Raw genomic sequence first — 16,350 nt, forward strand, 5'->3', positions numbered from 1 at the left:
GAGACACAACTGTGATGGGTGAACTGAAGCCAGTCCTCATTGTTGCCAGAGTATTCCTTTACTTTTGCCGAGTCCAAAGTTTTTTGGTCAAGGCACTTAACTCCTGAGCCCCAGCAGCCCCTACCAACTGGACACTCGGGGCCGTAGAAGCACATTCCGACCTCCTCCCACTTAGTCAGCTCTCTGAAGCCTGGTGGGTAAAAGTGGAGTTACTTGAAAGATCCAGGCGCTTGGGTCAAGCTTCCCTCCGTCATAGCAGTATTTGGTGTACTGACTTGTGTTTACTATCGTTGCTTTTACGGTAGATAGAGCGACGAGAACAGTTGCCAGGTATTGTTTGTTGGACACAGGTGCTTGTTGTATTCTCTGTACTTGTAGCTTGTAGGGACCTGTAAAACCTCTTTCTGACCAGTGAGGCTCAGCTAGTTTAATGAGAAGGGAGACTCCTGGGAGACTGCGCCTGGCTGCAGCGTGGCTGCACCAGTACTGCACCCTTGTTCGGCCTGTGCAGCTTGTGATACAATAGATATCTCAAGCTCAGTATAAAGTTCACACAAACTATACAGCCAAGGTAGAGATGTATTCCTAAAATTTTCAAGCAGACTCGCACACGGATGTTACAGGATCTCCTGTGTTGGTTTCTGGATTGTCTGTCTGCTTGTCAACGGTAGCATGAGGGACAGAACACCTCACCTGCACCAGTAAGCCTACAACACACATAGGAGGACTGAGTCAGGTCTCACCTCTTTCATACGGTGGCAACTGCACTCGTAGTTAGCTGAGGAGGTAAGCAGCCTACAAAAAGGGCAGATTGTGCCCTGACAATAAAAGGCCTGGCACAACTTGTGCGCCGCACTGTTCGAATGGAGTTGCAGTCCGCTGTCCTTTTTTTAAGCTTTTTTCCAGTTGCGATAGCCCTCGGTCACATACACAGCACTTCCACTCCTCTGTCCGTTGCTAGTCGAAAACATCCGGTGGGCGAAACAGAATGCCGAGTTTGAAGTCACGCTGTACTCCAACCATGGGAAGCCGGTGTACCATTCGGACTTGAAGGTCCTGTCGTTGATCCATACTTAGTCACAGGAAAGGATTGAAGCATGGGCTGTACCGGCGAATCATGGGCTGTCCTGGCTACATCAGGAGGTATTTCAGTCTTCATCTCGAAAGCTTTTGTTCGGAGGTCTTCGTTCCGAGACTCGCCATCCAAGCCATCGCCATCGCTGTCACCAATAATTGACTTGCATTCTTGTTCCCCGGCGCTTTGTCGAGTATACACTTTTCATGAAGTGAAAGCTTTCTTTGACAGGTTCCCGTTCGGCGACATTCTCTTGAAGTTTTTGCTTGGTCTCCTTCAGTTGAAAGAAGTCACTTATCGAATTACTGGATGCTATGGCGAACCAAGAGTATAGCTGCCACCTTGCTGTCACTTTCTCGAATTCCTTGTCACCACTTGACACTGTGAAAACTTGGGGTCCACCTGGCTCCGCTGATGCGTGGTGCACAGAGCATCATGCTGTCGAAGTGCAGAGGTGGGCAAAGGTCGTTTCTATCGGACTTGTTTAATTACATATTTACAGCATTCGTGGTGAGCAGCATCATTTTTTGGAGATTGCGTCCTGACTCTCCACATCGCTTCCAACTTCAGTGTCCTTTTTCTCCCCTCGTGGACGAGGGAGAGAGGGAAGGTTTCCCTCTCGCCACGTCGATGTCACCAGCAGTCTCCCTCCCGTGGAAAGGGTGGGCTCCCCGGCTCAGCATCCTGCCAAAGTCCTTGATCGCCGGGCAGCTAATCCCCCGGGCACTGTGCTTGTGGACGAGCCGTCTCTGGGAATGGTGAGAGGTGTCAGCTCGTTGTAGAAGACGCCGGTTCACTTTTCTGGCGTCTGCAGGTCAGAGTCATTTGTCTCCGTAAAGCCTTTCCGTGATTGACCGGTCGCGGCCTTGCTGTTTTGGGGGAATCTGGATAGCATCGAAGGTCGACTCATCCCGCTGGCGATGAGCAGAAACCCGTAGGAACGTGCGACGGGCTCTTATTTCAGGGTTGTGTTCAGCGAGGCGTCGACGCTCTCTGACGTGTGTTGTCGTGCACCGTTTTATTCTATTCCTTTGCGAAATGAGAAAAATTTAGGTAAAAGAGAAAGGGCAAATTTGACGAAGGCGAACCTCGTTGAAGCACTTCACCAGAGAGGGGTTTCAGTGCCATCCGGCTCGCCGAAGAAAGAACTCCTTGTTAAGTTGTACAGGCAGCATGTTTTGAACGACGTTCATTTCACCACTTGAGCAACGAGGACGTCCGAGATACCTCCAAGGAACACGACGACAGCTACACGCTCCTAGAGGTGTCCGACAGCTTCACGTTGCTTTTAGACGACGCCTTGTTTGCCAAGCTCCACGACTTTGGTTTCCAGACAGGCCCTGTTGTAGCCTTGACTCGGAGCCTGTACGAGAGGCAGCTTCAGCGGCTGCTGAACAATGGCAGCGTCCCGACCACTCTATCTGTCCCAACCGACGAGTTCTCTGCCACAGAGGAGGAGGAGGAGGAGGAGCAGCCTCAAGTCATCCCCGAGGACAACTCTGACAAGGAGGACGGTGGTAGGCCGCTGCAGAAGGGACCCACGACATTCTTTTCTCTGAGTGCCCAGAGTGTCCGATACAACCTGAGCAACAGCAACTCCCCCGGCGTAAACGAGGCCGTGCAGCCGAGTCGGCGTTCGTTCACGTACAGCGCCCTCAGCAGCAGCCTTCCTCAGGCCGGTTCACCTGTCCGTATGACGCTGCATTCCAGAGCGGGAACACGTGGAGAGGACAAGGCGGGCCGCAGTGCGGCCACCACGTTGGCTGTTGTCAAGCAGCGGCGCATGTCCATGGCGTTCAAGGTGCTCATCGTGCTGGTGGTGATCACCGTGAACGTGCTCATCTACCTGCGAATGGCCGTCTAGCAAGGGTCGTTTAAAACAAACATCTTAATCAGTCGCTCCAGCATCGCTACCATTAAACCAGTAACGCTACCCCATTTGGAATTGCTAGCTTGCTTGCTAAGAGCGCGTCTCTTTGACTACCTAAAGAAAACAGTAAGGATTGCTCACCTGCACGTTCAGTTTTGGACTGACTCTGAAGTTGTCCTATGCTGGATTGCCGGTGATGCAACAAGATGGCAGCAGTTTGTGCGCAACCGTGTGATTGAAATCCAGCGCCTCACCGAAGGATTTCCTTGGACCCATTGCCCGAGCCACGATAACCCAATAGAATGCATTCGCGTTTTGAGGTACAACGACGTGATCACAGTTATTTGGGGGGGAGCGCGACTGCGAAAGGATCAGCTCGGCTCCAAACTGCGTCGTGCGGAACGGCAGAGTAACGTGGCATTTAAAGGAGCCCGACCTGCTGCACCCAAAGAAAATGAAGTCGAAGGTTGTGGCTAGCATTGAACCCACCGTCAATCTTACTCCAGCCGTCTTCATTTCACTTAAGGTTTCCGTGGAGCCAAAGATAAGCCACAAGCGATCTGAACATGAATCCTACTGGGACGAAATGGAAGCAGACTGTGCCGAGCAGAAAGAAACAGATGACAGAGGGCAAGGCGAAGCAGATGACGGAATGCGGGGAGGGGCGGAAAATGGACAGAGCCCGTCTTACGAAAAATGCTAATGGACAAGGCGGAACAGACACCGCCATCTTTAGAGAAATCACTGCAAGTTTGCAAGCTTCAGTGTCCTGGATTGGAACTTGTAGTTAAGGCTGGGAGAGAAGGAGCAGATTTTTTGGGCCGTGTCTCCTCCTCCCAGGATGACGCCTCAAGCCGCTCTTGTTGGACACTGCCGAGCTGGAGACGAAATCGGAGCCCCAGTCCAAAACTCAAAACGCCTTTGAGGGTTGGAGAGTTGATAGAGTTCAAGGTGCTTGAGCTCAATGCCAAGTACTGCCGCAATATGTTAGGATACGAGGGCAAGGTCCGGCACCACAGCAACACTGCCTCAACTACAGGTCGGCGACGTGGTTATCGTAGAAGACGACAACACATCTCGTCTGCTATGGAAACTTGGTCGGGTAACGAAGATGTTCCCTGGCAGAGATGGCGTGACTCGGGCATGTGCACTGTGACTCTCCAGCGGCTTGGAACTACGCCGTCCTGTTCAGCGCCTTTATCTGCTCGAGGCGGGATCATCTCCTTTGTTGCCGCAAAGGTGGAGGATCTTAAATATTAGAAGACGAGAGCCCACAAGAGGCACAAGCTCGTGGGCCAGCGCACCCGGGGAATCTCTCGTGCGGTATCGAGGAGTTCGAGTCCTTTCTTTACATGCCTGTCACATGTTGAACTGGCACTGTGTTTGACCACATAATTTTTTCCTGCGATAAGTGGGGCTTTGAGGTTACACAAACCAGCACACACAAAAATCACATCGCTAATACTTTGGCGAGGTGCTATGGCACAAAGCTGACTTAAAAATTCGATAAGTTTTCGTGCAGTTAATGGCCCACTCGACATGAATCCTCACAGATGTAATATGTTGAGTCTTCGTCACTTCACTCTCCGACAGCTGAGGTTTTTCTGAAAGAAAAATAAAATAAACATTGGAAGTTACAAAACCTGGTAAGAGAGTATGCCATTGTGTCTGTCCCCACTTTTTTTTCATGCATGGAAGATATACAAAACTATAAAAAACCACAAACTGAGCAGAGCCCACCACTGTAGTAGGTTACATGTCAAGAAGGTAGCGGCAAATGCCCCTCAAAGGTAATCATATATCCCTCTGCCACCTCCGCATCCTATAGCGTCCCATCGTTTCCATGACGTTGCGGCCAACGCGTGAGGAGGGTCTTGTCTTTCTGTACATATTTGCTTTATCTTTAGACTTTGACTTGGCATTGGGGGAGCCACGAGAGCGAGACTAGAGTTTTCCCCCGCCGATGGATACAAAGGCTGCTTTCAGGGGCTCGGTTCCCCCTTCGATGAATACAAAGGTCACTTCCTTAAAAAGTGAGATGGGAGACAAGTTGGCATCACTCTGTAACCAATATCCATCCATTGAAGCAGAACAAGGAGCGTTTCCAGTGAACTCTTCTTTCGACTGCTGAGGGATTTGAAACCGACGCATCACGCTTGTGGGAGGAGCTTCTCCTACCTTCTTGTAATTGACTATAGTTTTGTCTAGCCATGCAATGAACCAGCAACAAGTGCTACATAACACTTGGGACAGACAAATAAAGAAGAATATGGTGATTTATACATAATTAAATATGTTGACATATTTTATGCCAATGAGCTTATTTGTCAGTCTTGCACGTTGGTCACTTTTATTCAAGCCGACCACAAGTTCCTTAGATGCCCAAAGGGCATTTATTAAAGGCTTGAATGTGTTCAGATATCCGCAAGAATAAGTGTTTTATCCAGGTAGCTACTGATTCAACTCAGTATCTATTGATCATGCAAGGAAATTCTGCCATGCTTTCCACGGAGGCATGCTCAAGCAGTGCCTTCGCTAAAGCCCCATAATGAGAATAAAAGATACTGTTTATGCACCATTCTCAATCACTTTTGGAAGCATCCATTCGTAGAAGAGCCAGCTGCACATGAGAAACAGATGGGCTTAATAGTGAACTCTTTGAGGAACCATTGTTTCTGAAGAATACCTTAGCTGCATAAAGGTTATTGTTGTTAGTTCCTTTTCAATTTTTTACATCACAATGCATGGTTGCAAGAGTCGAATCTTAAAAGTGTACACTCTTCCGTGCAACACATTTGTTTGATTTTTAGTAATTAAGCGTTCACAGTATTTCAAACACCACGTAAGAAAGCAGCCTTTTTGAAACAGCCGAGTCACTGTACTCCTTGTGAATGCGGCCACATTCATTTTGATCCCTCTTGCCTCTAAGTGAGCTTCCAGTGCCAAACCTTGATCTGCCATGATTTCATCCCCTTTCTGGAGGTAGTCCTCTACTCTGCACGTACTAACAGTGTGTTTATTGGAGGCTCTTCCTCCATAGGCATCAGGTACAAACATGAGCTGCCCATTAGGTGTAATCACAGTAAGAGATTTTACAGTGTTTGCAGCTTTATATGCATTAACTTCCGTAGTCTCTGCAAATTGACCCTGTGCAACCAGAGATACATGTTGTCTTGTCGTAATCATTCTCTACAAAAGATTTTTTTTTAATTGTAATGCAGTGCAAAAGACGAGACAGAGTAAAAAGAACACAGGACAAGTGCTGACTCACAGCTGAAACATTTAATGAAAAGAACACAAAGCACTAATAGCGGCAAAAAGATAGAAAACAAACCACACGGTCACTGTCAGTCAACACGTGTCAAGGAAGGCAATCTCCTTCCAATGTAAATGGAGCGATGTTGGGCTGACACATGGGTCCTTCCCTTCTTTTATGATGGTATAAGCTTCCAGAATCTCTCTGGCCATCTGATGCCCACCCCTTCCAATGATGGTCACGTTATCAAAGTCAGCAACACTCACAATCTGCGCTGTCTAGTGGAATGTGGCCCCCCCGCAGTTGATCGGAGGGTCCAGTCGTGCTCTCATTCTTGTGTTCACACATCTTCCTGTTTGGCCAATGTATGCTCGTCCACAAGGGAGCAGTATCTTATAAATAACATCTACAGCATGTTCTATATATTTCTATGCTTCACTGCACATGCATACTTACTGCTGTTCTTGTTTGTACCTCTGGGGCACAGTTGTGCCAACTTCGACGGTGCCGAAAACATCATATAATATAATATAATAATATTTGCACTTCCTAGGGCGCAAGTGGTGGTGTGCGGTGCTGGACAGATAGGTGAGAACCCTTACGCGTAGTGCCTGTCAGCTCACCACCACCTGCTGGAACAAAACAAGAACTTAAGCAGAATGAATAATAAATAAATGTTACCACTACGGAAAGGAAGGGCGGGGGAGGAGAAAAGAGAGAGAGGTAGTGTTGGAGTGTTGATCACGAGGATGCCCCATACACCCTCGACAGCTCCTTCGATCCTGTTCTGTTTGTCGGCGGAGGGCTCCGCACATTCAAGGGGAGTGTCAAAAATTGATGGCTGCTGAGAGCATCGAAGTACTGTGGCGCACCATTCTCCCCTGCAGCTCTTCGGGTTGTCCAGTCCTCCTCCCGACTCGCACAACTGTGGTGAGGTATGAGCCGGTCAAAGAACCGTCCAGGACTCGGTATGCCAGGCTCACGCGGGACACTTACTGCCTGTGTCGAAGGGGACGCCACCCAGGTGCCCTCAGCCGGTCGTTGTAGGCTGTGTCCGGCCCAAAGAAATTGCCGCCCACCCTAGAAGAAAAGTACGAGATGCCCTTCGCTGGACGCTCCCGATGAGGTACGTCATACTTAAGTGCTACTTTTCTAATGTTTTGTTTGACCTTATGAATGTATGGAAATATCAGTGATCTCCCATTGGGCCTTTTTTTTGCCCTTGAGGGCCTCCCGTTAACTTCTTGATCAACTTCTTGATCAACTTCTTGATCTTGATCAACTTCACCACACACCGTTACTTTGTAGCCACTTTGCTACCACTCATCAAGCACAGTGGGGGTCAAACAGGGGCACATACACTAAAGCTTGATGAGCGAGAATAAAACATAAAACAACTCAAAGTCATAAACCACAAAAGAAAAAAACACTTTCTTAGACACTAAGCAAAGGGGGTCAACAGGGGGAACAGTACACTGGTTGCTTGGTGAGTTCAAAATGACGTAAAGAACCCTGACAGCCTAAAAGAACAAAAGAAAATAGCTGATGATGGCTCTCTTGGCCAGGTGCTCCCTTGGGAGGCCAATACTACCTAAGGACTTTAAGGTAGGCTCTTATAGTCTTCTAGCTCACTCGTCTCCGAAGAGGACCGTACACTCCAGGCGGAATTTGTGGAGAGGTCACTAAGTAGGTACCACACTGCCTTACTACATCCGAGGGCTTTAGGATGGGGTGTCCTTTTGCAGTGAGACACACACTCTCGCCCAGCAAGAGACCAAGTGCTGAGTGCTTGTAGTCCTGAAAAGGACTATTTACGGGCCTTGTACTGGGCGGTGGCGGCAAAGATGACGGTCTTGATCCCCTCGGTCAGACGGACGGAGCCCTCCACCGCCTCAAGCCAACCCTCCTCTACCAGCCGGAGCAGCCCCTGTCGCTGCGTGACATACATGCTTTCCATGGCTGCATGTGCAAAGCCGTCCAGGGACGCTTTTTGTTTTGCCACGTCCCACTTTCCGTAGCCTTTGTTAATGACCAGGCTGACCTGGTGCTGGTAGAGGAGGTACGCTGAGAGCAGCACCTCGGTGACGTCCGGGACGCCTCGGGGGATCAGGGAGAAGAAGGCAGAAAACATTGTCTGCCGAGGGTAATTGGCCAGAAGGCCGGTCACGGTGAAGTGTCGGACCGGCCCCACCTCCACGACCTTCAGAACGTCTATGGCCATGCCAGGGTATGTGGCAATTACCCTCAGCAGCGTGATGGCTGCTGAGTCTACAGGCTTCGACTGAAGCTGGTAGTGCCGGATCAGTGTGTCCAGCCGCGCCTTGTTTGCCTCCTTCATGCCCTTTCGGACTTTGTCTAGGTTGGCCCCCCTCAGCAGGCCAATCACCACTAGGGTTAGGCGATCCATGTAGGCACCTGCCTTGCCTTCTTTCTTGTGGAGGTCGCTGACCCCTTTGGCCGTCATCTGGTTGGCCACCAACCGGGCATCGAATCCTTGATATTCGAATGCCTGCTTCAACTCCTCGATGATCGCTGTCGAGGCTGCATAGTCGCCAACCTGTGACTTGACCTGGTTCCAGTTTAGTTCGCCTGCTGCCTCATCTGCTTCGGTAGTTGAGATACCCAGGGCTGTGCAAATTGCCCTGACGGCATTCACGACCGCCGTGGTCTTGTCTTCTTTGAATTGCAGTCTATGTGCAAACTGCGTTTGCAGCAGGTGCTTCCTGCCGTGGAGCCTCTCTGAGTGGGCCAACCTGACCTAATGCACTCCTAGAGTCATTCATTCCGAAAACTTCAGTGGATTGGAACCACCTTCCCGCATGTATCACAACAATTGTTCCTGACCATTTATTTAGAACTGCCATAAATAATCTATACTGCTCAGATTGAGCTGCAAAGTGTACTACTGCCACTAACCCCCACTCCCCTCTGCAATGCCGATGGCCTTGAGGGTATTTTAAATAAATAAATAAATAAACACAAACCCCACTGGCATCCTGAAAACCAAGTACGGATTGAATGATTCCAACCCACTGAGGGGCTTCTGTAAGAATTGGCTGACGAGTCTCTGCCACGTGTTTCTCTCTGTAACAATGCACCGGAACGGAGTGTCCAACTTGTGTGTTTTAACTGCAAAGACAACTTCCAAATGCTTAGTTTTACTTTTTCTGATGCTTTGTTTTAGCCTGGTAAGGTCAAGCTTTTTGCACAGGTTCAAAGCTGTGCTCTTAACTTTCTTAGTGTCAAGTGACGTTGACTTAAAGTTCTTCTGGATGGCCGCATCAAAACCCCCGAATTCATAGATGTCGAGCTTCAAACTTGTTCAAGTCCGTCTTGCAACGAGCAAGCGCGCTTTATAAATGCACCTTAACTTGAAGCGAACTTGAAGTGCCCAAATTTCAAGACTGGGTTGGACCTATCTTGAACTCGACTTCGTAGTCGTCTCAACATGGTGGTTTGGCGAAGCGACGTCGCAGAGAGGATCTCTGCCTTCCAATTCGCAACCCGTGCGTGCGATATCGTCTTCGGGGACGCGTTTTCTTTGTTGAGAGTCCCGCGACCATCAATTCGGGATATGAAAAACCCGATGGAGCGCCACGACGACGTGCAGTTCTTGGTGTGGTATCGCTTTACAAAGGGAACCGTGCGAGAGCTGGGAACCGTGAGAGAGCTGGGAACCGTGCGAGAGCTGCTCGGTATGCTGCCGCTCCAAACAAACACAGACTGCAGGGACCTTCCGCTGACTCCCATGCTGCAACTGTTTTTTCTTGTTTTGTTTTAAGCAGTATCTGCACGAAATATGAAAATCGTTCCATCACCCCTTCAAATCTTTTGTCGTGAAAGTGGCTTTTTTTCCCATTGTACTGGATTAAATAGCACGGTGTCCAGTGAAACTGTCCTGTAAGCATTGTCTGGAATTATGCTCATATGTAAATAACTGTTTTTTTGTCTATTTCGCAAATGCCTTTACTGTTTTCTTTATTCCTGTTTATTCACCAAAAAAAATGTAAAAATATTGCCAAAAGATTTGCTGTAGTGACGTGCAGTGGCTTTCTACTAGTCCAAATGATAATAATGATAATAGGCAGGAGCCATTATCTAATCATGCACCTTCTCAAAGCATGCCCGACGTGAAACAAGCCGACTTCTGTGAAATAAATTAGATCACTTCAAAAGTCCAGGGGTTGGCAGTGCTCTTTATTTTTCGCCTCCCCGTTGGAGCTCCCTGAGCTTCCACTCTGCGATTTTTAAATTTGTTTGCTCCATCTGGAGCAGCACGCAGTGCTCTGCTACCTTCATTTGGTGCTCCTCCTCAAGGAGTTTGATATGGATGGCAGACTCTTCCCTCAGCAGAGAACTTCGTACATCAATCTTTGCTGAGAGAGTCGGCTCCTGGAGCACCATCTTCCCTCTGAGCGGCCTGGCTTCATCGTGAGTATCCGCCACCCTGTCGCTGCTGCAGCTTGAAGCAGCTGCGGGAGCTGGTACGAGCTGCTCGCTGAGGGGATCCGGGGCTGCTCCTGTAGCTGCTGCGGCAGTGGCACTTGCCTCTGGCTCTGCTATGTCCATGGAAGGGCTGCCAGGTTGATAGTGGTTTCCTGTCACAAGATAGGTTAACCCATATCTGGATTACAAGTCTGTAGCACAAGGCACAATGTTTATAAATTGCACGGCATGAAATGGGAGCTGTATCCCAATAAACTGCGACAACTCGATCTGCAGGTCACGTTGCCCCTGGTTGTACTCCTCCGACTGCTGCACTTGGGTGATGTCTAGATTTTCTCGGGCCTCTCGAAGGTTGTCAGAGAAGCTAGCTGTAATCGCGTTTCGCGTTCCCGGAGGCTTATCTTTTTTTGCTTTGCAGAGTTTGAAACGAAATCCCTCTAAGTGAGATAGATGAGGTAGGCGTGGTATCTTGGGTGGCACTGTCTTCTGGCCCGAGCTACTCTGTCTGACTCCGGTGTATTCGGGTAGAGCTCTTGCATGACCCGAACATACCGGACCAGACTTTCGCCCGAATGCTGCGTCCTTGCCTCAAGCTCTCGGAGAATCTGCAATGCATAGCCCGCAAGCAGGAACTCTTCTCGAAGCCTTGTGTGGAAGTCCGCCAGGTTCGTGAACGGGGCCCGCAACCCCTACAGCACCTAGCACTGGCTTGCAACGCCAGTGGGACAATGCGGTTTATGATAAAGGCTTTTGAGGTACCGGAGGCAAGGTTGTACGTCTACAACTCGCCCAGGAAGTCTGCCATGGACTTTACGTCGTTGTACCCTGTGTAGCCTGGTACAGTCAAGTGTGGTCGGGGCTCTCGCGGTAGGGTTTCCTGCTGGCCAGGCGTGAGGGCCGTGCGCTACATCACGGAGCTGCACATCTCCGTGACCTCTGTGAGCAGGTTCATATGTGCGGCTGCGGCCATTGCATCTTCCTGCTCCCATGTGAGCATGGCTGCAAGCACAAAAAAAAAAACGCCCCCCAGAAACCAACTCAAGCGTGCAAAACTATTGCTGCAGTCACAAAACAAACAGTCAAAAACACATCAATACAACAAACACGGACGGGACGGAAGCGCGGAACGACGGTGGAGACACGGGGAGTGGGAAAAAGGCTTACTGAAAGAAAAAACCAAGCTCCGTGAAATTCCTGCGATTGGGTAGCATACCACACTTGGGTGCCATTGTGGTCGGTTAATTTATGCAGCATTACCACAAAGCTACAGAATGGATTCTGTGTTACCAGTCCTTTGTGAGGTGCGCACTGTGATGACGTGGGGGAACCAAGGATGATAAAAACGACACACGTGAAAACTGTGAATTGGAGTGAGCAGACGATGAGAAAGGAGACACAGTGAACGTGGTGAAGATGTGAATAACTAGAAGACGAAGACGGTAAGGCAAAAGCAAGCGATGGATATAATGAAGAACAAAGACGTGATGAGAGGAAGATGACACAGGCTTGGTGATACGTGAAAAAAGGGCGGGCACGATACGGAACCCGGCTTGACAGCGGTGGTCTTGGCAGCCAGGGAAGAGCCCGGACGCAGGAATCCAAGCCCGTGGGGCTGTTAACCAAGCTTGCTGGGAAACATCCGCTTGTGCCAAGCGAGCCTGCCAAGCATTTCTGGGACAGTACTAGCTGCATGGCAATGCCGACGTGCAACACCATGTTGTGAGTGGATTTGCCGAAACTGAACTTTGCATATATATCTACACCGTTTTATTTCTTACTTTTTCTTACGACTGGAAATATCTTCCTTCTTGTATTTACCCCTTTGGTCCCTTTATTTTTTTCCATCACACAACCTACAAGTAGCCGAAAGTGCAGATTGATGTGTCTCAACACTGTACCTGCATACTCATACAATGGGTTGCAGCCAACCATGCCCCCCAGCAGCCGCACCACTGGCTCGTTCTGGACAGGGACAGGTAGGTTGCTCCGTTGCAGTCGTCATCGTTGACAAGGCAGGTGGCCATGTGCCCTGCCACTGCCCCCGCAAGCACAGAAATTGCACTCGTGGGTGTGGGTGCGGCCCCCTCCTAAGGAACAACCGTATATGTCAAGTCACTTGATTCAAGCAGTCGGGATATAGGCACATCCTGTATATTCTAAATAAACACCCTTGTACATAGATGAGGCTGGGACATTTTAGCACAGTATTTTTGTCACACAGGTAACAAATAGAAGCAGTGTGCTTTGATGGGCTAGTTGGTTCATGACTAAATGGAACAGCGTGGAACATAGGACAGAAGGAACAGGACAACACGAGTGCTGACTTACAACTGACTGTTTAATGAGAAGCGAAGGAAGAAGAAGAAATAAACTGAAAATAAGGATTAAAACAAAATATTTGCAATGAAAATAACTAAAAGATGAGGGAAAAGCAAAACAAAAACAAAAGTGAAGAAAAGAAATTAACTTTTTAGAAAAGCAAGGTTCATTAAGTGCTCTCGAGATATGCGATTTCCTTCCTCAACAGGGTCACGGAAGGCATGCTGACTGCGCTTGTGTCTTTCTTAATGATGGAGAACGCTTCGATGATCTCGCGCGTGCGACAGTCTCTATGGTGTTTGATAATCTAGCATCATTCAAATGCTGGGACGCAGGCACATGCTGCACGATGCCTGGCTAGGTTGCTCCCAGTGGTCGTTCCCAAAGAGGCGCGATGTTCTCTCAGACGATCGTTGATCGTCTGAGAGAACGTTTAAACAAATAGAAAGGTAGGTTGATCAATAAGGCAATGATGCTGTAAGAGTAAACGGCAACAATGCCATATTATTCCATTTTGCATGCAAAACAACTATTTCCCTGCTCCCTACAGAAGATATGTCGACATGTGCTGTGTGACTCAGTACAACGGAGCTGAAGCGGATCTAAACGGGAGCGGGATAATCCATGGGCACTCGAAACTTTTCGCACATCACAATCTTTCTAGTTAGTGTTCTGAAGGAAATGCAGAATGACACGCGCTGGCAAAAAGGAAGGGCGAGAGGTTTCCCAATATGATCTTTCGCCAGTTGCAAATGCTCGAGTAGATCGATCACTCGAGTAACATGGACGAGTAGGGACAGAACACTCACCTGTCTTGTGGGACTTGCGCTTGTCGTCTGAGCGCTCGTTCTTCCACTTCTGTTTGAGGTTCCCCAGCAGTTCTTGAACTGATTAGAGTCCCGTGGACTAGCACCCGGTAAGCAGTTATACTCTGTGCAGAGTTTTTCTCAGGTCTCGTTTTTGAGGTTCAAAGATACGGAGTCTGTCTTTTTGCATTCAGTGATCGGTTTATGCTTGCCGACAAGCTTTGATAGAATAGATATTATATCAGCAATAAAGCGTGGCATTTTTTTTTTTTTTTTTTTTGTGGCCATTCCATTGTTGCCCAAGGGTTGGGGTAATCTCAAAAGTTTAGCAGAAGAAAACTTGGACTGAAGGGAAGGCTGGAGCGTCCAGATGAGCGAAGAGCGTGCTTGGCGGCTATTTGGTATGTTGCTAGACGAAATCATCATGTCCAGAAAACGCATACAATTGCTAAAATAATTAAACTTCTTATAAAGAATGTTTAAAGAAGTAGCTTATTTTAAACTCTGAAGCAACTTTTCCGAGAAAAACTTTAGCCTACTCGCTCCCAGGCCGAAAGCGCCGTGACTGCTCACGACTTGAACGCGACTTCACGAAGGAAGTTTGCGGGAGCGTCTATGAAACGTAAAACCCAGCTTGGGCGTTTTCAAGTCGAACTTAGTGTTGAGACGGACTTGAGCAAGTCGAAGCTCGGCTTCAGTTGAAGTCACATCTATGAGTTCGGGGGTTAGTCTGCGAACTACTAGGGAGAACAACAAATCTGCCCTCTTTGTCTGCCTGTAGCAAACCCAAATCACTGCTCTTGAATGAAACAACCTGTCTCAGTGAACCTCCCGAGGTAGCTGCAGTTCCAGTGGCAGCACACTTTAGCAAGCCATCCAACCCTTCTACCATACAGTGATCCTTGTCCTCTACTGCAGCCCCCCCTGATACCCTTTGAGCGTCAGCCAACAGTTGGCTTCCTGCTCGACTGGATGCTGTACTTTGGTCCTTTCTCAAGGTTTCTAGACGCATGCATGCGAACTTGAGTGCCTCCCAAAGGCATCAACCTGTCCAGACTTTCTGCTGGTGCGGGAGACTTCTTGGTGAGACCGACTCTCACACGCTGCCACAAGAATTCAGTCACCTGGTTCACAAACTGCAGGTGCTCGTGATGCCATCGGAGACCCGTGGGCGTGGTGTGGTTAAGCAAACATGGCACTCTCAGGTAGTCGCGTAGGAACCGTTTTTCCCTCCAGCTCTCCGCCCTCAGTATCTTGAAGATGCGTTTGGCGAGGCCACTGAACGGGAACCAGATAACCGAAGAGGGCCCCCGCTTGCTCGGGGACTCGGTCATTCTTGATGCATAGCGACAGGTATCTGGCACGGCACGTCGATACAGCAATGAGGTTGACACATGCGATGCTTGGTTATTGATGCTGTTAGTATATGTAAAAGGGCCCAAACGTAGAAGAAATTAACTGAATTAAGGTGGCGATGCGGGCTAGTTGGTGCATATCACCAACTAGCTGGCATGGTACTTTGAATGCATACTCATTGCAACCAGATCATGACATACTGCATAATCTTTTTCAAGATTTCAAGCATCTTGCTAAAGATGGCACAAATGCGACTCACAGATATGTCAAATCTCCTGGCAAGATCGCCATAGAGGAGGCTCAGACGTAGCCGCATTAGTGTAAGGAGTAGCTGATCCTCGAAAGGGATTCGCGAGTTTTCTGTGGCCATCAAGGATATCATTTCAGCTAAAGACAAAAACACAGCCCTTGATATGCCAGTATAAAACTCTAATGTCAGCGCTTGACATTGCCAGCCAAACTGCAGCTTTTGATGGCTGTTTCACGCTGTAGTCAAGGTCAGCTGCTGCAAAGACCTACTGCTGTGACTGTTTGTGTCTTGCCCATTTGCTGCAGCAGTGCTTCTGGGAACTGCTATGTACAGAAAGACATAAAGTAATTAATACTGCACAATAAAAAACAGGCTGAGAGGCAAGTGCAGAGGTCTCTTTACCACACTAAGGGTAGCAGAGTGACTCATGCAGCGGTTGGCATCTGAGGCCCAACCTTTGTTGCAGAGGGGCTTGCTAAACCCTGCTGTGCCAAAAGAAAAGCAAATGCTCATCAATACTGGACAACACAGAGGGAGCCGACAAACCAGCACAACTGTCTCCTTGCCAAGCTGGGTAGCCTACCAGTTTCCCCCACAATCGTTAATGTTGGCGACTGAGGCCCAACATTTGTGGCAGGAGGCTCTTCCTTTTCATCTTCATGGCTCTTCCTTTTAATCTTCATGCTGTTCTCATTGTGATTGATGGTGGAACTTGACACTTGACTTGACCAAATTTACTTTTAGTGTGTCTTTGGGGGGGAGGGGGGGTATTTAATTTTATCCCCTAAAAATGGGTTATTCTTCACTTTGTGGGAATGACTTTTTAAACATTTTTCTCTCCACCTTGCTACTCGTAGCCGTTCGCAACTTTTTAGTGTTGCGAGAACCTTGATGTGGGAGAAGGCACACAGAGGGCGGAGATTTCCCGTGCATGCTTTGGGCGCATTTGCCCGTAGGCATGCGCGTGCCTTT

General features: G+C 48.7%; 2 pseudogenes; one reads left to right on the forward strand and one right to left on the reverse strand.

Annotated features, from left to right (window-relative positions):
• Positions 1 to 1,117: 1,117 nt before the first annotated feature.
• LOC115313945 lies at positions 1,118 to 2,939 on the forward strand (annotated as a pseudogene).
• A 2,736-nt stretch (positions 2,940 to 5,675) lies between these two features.
• LOC120838028 lies at positions 5,676 to 16,061 on the reverse strand (annotated as a pseudogene).
• Between the last annotated feature and the right edge of the window lie 289 nt (positions 16,062 to 16,350).

Source organism: Ixodes scapularis, unplaced genomic scaffold, assembly GCF_016920785.2.
Source record: "Ixodes scapularis isolate PalLabHiFi unplaced genomic scaffold, ASM1692078v2 PGA_scaffold1__304_contigs__length_218370807, whole genome shotgun sequence".
NCBI lineage: Eukaryota > Metazoa > Arthropoda > Arachnida > Ixodida > Ixodidae > Ixodes > Ixodes scapularis.